Below are 3,766 nucleotides of genomic sequence, written 5' to 3'. Positions count from 1 at the left end.
TAAACTGTAGTATACTGTAGAATACTATACTACACTGTAGTGTCCCCCGATCATGTGTAGTGCTACTATAGCATGTTGTAGTATACTGTAGAATACTATAGTAAATACTACAGTATACTGCAGTCCACAAAAACACTGCAGTAAACACTACAGTAAGGTACGCAAAAACACTACAGTAAATACTACAGTAATGTCAGCAAAAACACTACAGTCCACAAAAACACTACAGTAATTACTATAGTATATACTGTACTACAGTATTTAATTTGCATATACCCTGCTCATTCCCCGCCACCCATAAGTGAGAAACCTACATGCCAAGTATAGACCATATATTGTGTTCACTACAGGTTATAGTTAAGAGCAACACTGAACTATCCGTTCAGGCCTACCCATGGATGTAACCAGTGGCAATTTTAGCATGTAAATCTTGGTGGGGCATGCATGCCAGCAAAGCCACTACACAACACTAAACAATACATGAATTGCACTATAACAGTGACAAACGGTGCCCACAAACTGTTAGGGCCTACATAAAGCTGTCCCAACAGCAGTCCCAACATCTTACCACTGCTACACCTGGCTATTAGCGGAGCCTTGTCTGGCAGTGAAAGAGTTCATTCAGCCTCATTTACTGCCTTTAAAAAAACATGGCTGACTTGCTTAAACAAATGTGGTTTCTACTGACAATTGAGATGTACAAACTATGGCATAAGGGGACGACAAGCGGATAAGAGGCAATCTGTAGTTTCGATTAAGACATTAATGAGCAAGCTAGGACTGACATAGTCAATATAACTATTTGTTCAGCACTTTTGAAATGTACAGCGACAGGATTCTAAAACAGGCTATAGGCTACATGTGCACCACCAAGTCAGAACAGTAGGTGAAATTATGAGGGGGAAAGTGTCCAAATTATTAGGATGGGCTACTAACAGCTTACTACACAACATACACCCAGTATTACTTTCTTAGCCACAGATAGTATACATATCTCCCTGGCATAGTACATCATTTATGCAGCAGCATACAATACATTTTTGAACTCACCTTGTTGTGCTGTGCTCACTTGAACAGGAAGGTGGCGCGGCGGTCCTTCGTGGGAAAATGTTGTCATCAAAAGTCTGGTATTCTCTGGATTTATGGTGCTTTCAAGACAACTGGGAACTCGGAAAAAAACAAGGTTGAATCATGATAACATTAGTGATCTTCAGGTCAGAGCTATAGAAAGAGGCCTGAGTTCCATACTTGCAATTCCGAATTGGATGACCATTTAAAACATGTTTTTTCCAGTCAGAGCATGTTTTTCCATAGTTCCCAGCTGTCTTGAACTCACTGAAGTCAGATTTCCTAGTTCCGAGTTATTTTGAGCGTGGCAGAAGACATGCTGGATTGACAGCATGGCCAATGTTGAATTTTGTTTACCCTTTTAAGCTTGGAAAATAGAACCTTAAACCCAGACTTGGGACCACACACCCACTCCACTGAATAGCAGGCTAGTGATTACTTTGCAATGCTTGCAGTTAGCCACTGATTCCTTCCAAACCACTCATTGTTGAATTTGCAATTTCCAACTTGTTGTGTAATGTTTATGTCCAATGGCCGACGAGCACCGATATGTTTTATCTATAATTTCTCTTCATTATTTCTCTTCACATGACAAGGAGTAGAAAGGATTTGCCATTAGATTTTCGACGTGATTCATGATGATGACTGCTAGCTTGCTAGCTAAGGTTTTGAATGTATGATGCTGACATGTCCAATCAAAGCTACTGTAGATATAATATGATTTGACGTCATTTTATCTGTGGCCAATGACCTTGAGCCTTCTTGGATGGGAACTTTTAATGTAACTCTATGGTAGCACCCAAGGGGCTTGAATTTTCGAGCTCTACCCATAGATTTTGCGGTGACGTGGTGTCCCCATCAGTGACAGATCACTGAGCCAATCACCGCGCAACTAGAGAACATTACCAACCTACACTCGCTGGCTGCCCCTCCACTACAGAAAACACTGACCTAAGCTGAAACATCTGCATTTTGGAGCTGCCTTACTCAAGAAAGCAAAAAAGAAACCAATTATTAAGACTATTGTTTGCAAATTGATATGTGACACATATTAATGCCAAAATAACATGCAAAACAGGCCAAAAATATATATTTAAATATTTATTTTTGGTATTATAATTTTTTTGCTAAACAGATGGGGTTCAAAACAGGTTAGTGGCCGGAACTACATATGAGGACCCCGAGGTCCGGACCTCAGCAATAAATCAATAAATGCAATATATATATTATATATACATGGAACAGACTTAATTTCTCAGAACAAGAATAGACTGACGAGTTTCAGAAGAAAGTTATTTGTTTCTGGCCATTTTGAGCCTGTAATCGAACCCAGAAATGCTGATGCTCCAGATACTCAACAAGTCTAAAGTTTTATTGCTTCTTTAATCAGAACAACAGTTTTCAGCTGTGCTAACATAGTTGCAAAAGTGTTTTCTAATGATCATTTAGCCTTTTAAAATGATAAACTTGGATTAGCTAACACAATTTGCCATTGGAACACAGGAGTGATGGTTGCTGATAATGGGCCTCTGTACGCCTATGTAGATATTCCATAAAAATCAGCCATTTCCAGCTACAATAGTCATTTACAACATTAACAATGTCTACACTGTATTTCTGATCAATTTTATGTTATTTTAATGGACCAAAAATGTCCTTTTCTTTAAAAAACAAGGACATTTCTAGGTGACCCAAAACTTTTGAACGGTTGTGTATATATTTGTTTTTTTACTACAGTATTTATACTATAGTAAACTGTAAATACTACAGTATACTACATCCATGTCCACGACACTACAGTAAAGTCCACAAAAACACTACAGTGAATATTATAGTATTTCTACCATAGTATATTTTAGTCTTTTTTTTATGTGAGACCCCATGAAGGGTCTGATGATGTTATGCATAGAGCCAGACGGACAGGGGGGCGGGCATCGACACCATGAGGGGACCAGCTGGGCACCCCATGCCACTCATGCCACAGGCTGACACCAGACCCAGTTCAGCCAAGAGTCATATCTCTCTATAAACGGTCGATTAATGCATTTGTACATTTTATCATTGTAAAATTGTTGTTGTATATTGTTGATGTTGGTTGTTCAGAATTTGCTTTCTTGAAAAAAATGAGGCAATATTATTCATTGAACGAAACAGATTGAGAACAGTCAGAGATAGTAGAATCCTTCTATTTCCTCCTTTAAAAGACAAGCTCTAATCCACCTGATATGACAGGAGACAGGATTTGACAGACCTTGTCCTCATCGACTCTGATGTTCTGAACCACCTCAGTATTCTATTCATATAGCTGTGTTCATCGCCCCAGCAGAGTGACCTGTGACTGTAGCCGTGACCTTTCTGACAGAGATAGCTGTTAATCACCACAAAGCAGCGAACCCAGTTAAACACTCCCTCTCCGCTGTGTTCCTCACACAGCTCCGATTCTAACAGCCACTGTCTGTCTGCTCTCTCAGCAGTGTGCATTTGGTTCCCTCCACTTGTCCTTGTCTCATTCAGACACTGAACTCCTGATGACTCGGGCTAATGAATAGCCTGCCGAGCTGCAGGGGAGAATAGAGAGGCCCTTCACCTCCTCCTTCTCCTCCTCTTCTTCCAGAGGGGACCCTCCATGCCCTTCGGGGCTCTGCCTATTCTTGTCCTGGGCTGGGGTTGGGCGGGGCAGTGGTGGGGTGGTGAGGCT

Source organism: Salmo salar, chromosome ssa06 (genome assembly GCF_905237065.1).
Source record: "Salmo salar chromosome ssa06, Ssal_v3.1, whole genome shotgun sequence".
Classification (NCBI taxonomy): domain Eukaryota; kingdom Metazoa; phylum Chordata; class Actinopteri; order Salmoniformes; family Salmonidae; genus Salmo; species Salmo salar.
The sequence above is the reverse complement of the archived record's forward strand: the minus strand, read 5'-3'. Positions refer to the sequence as shown.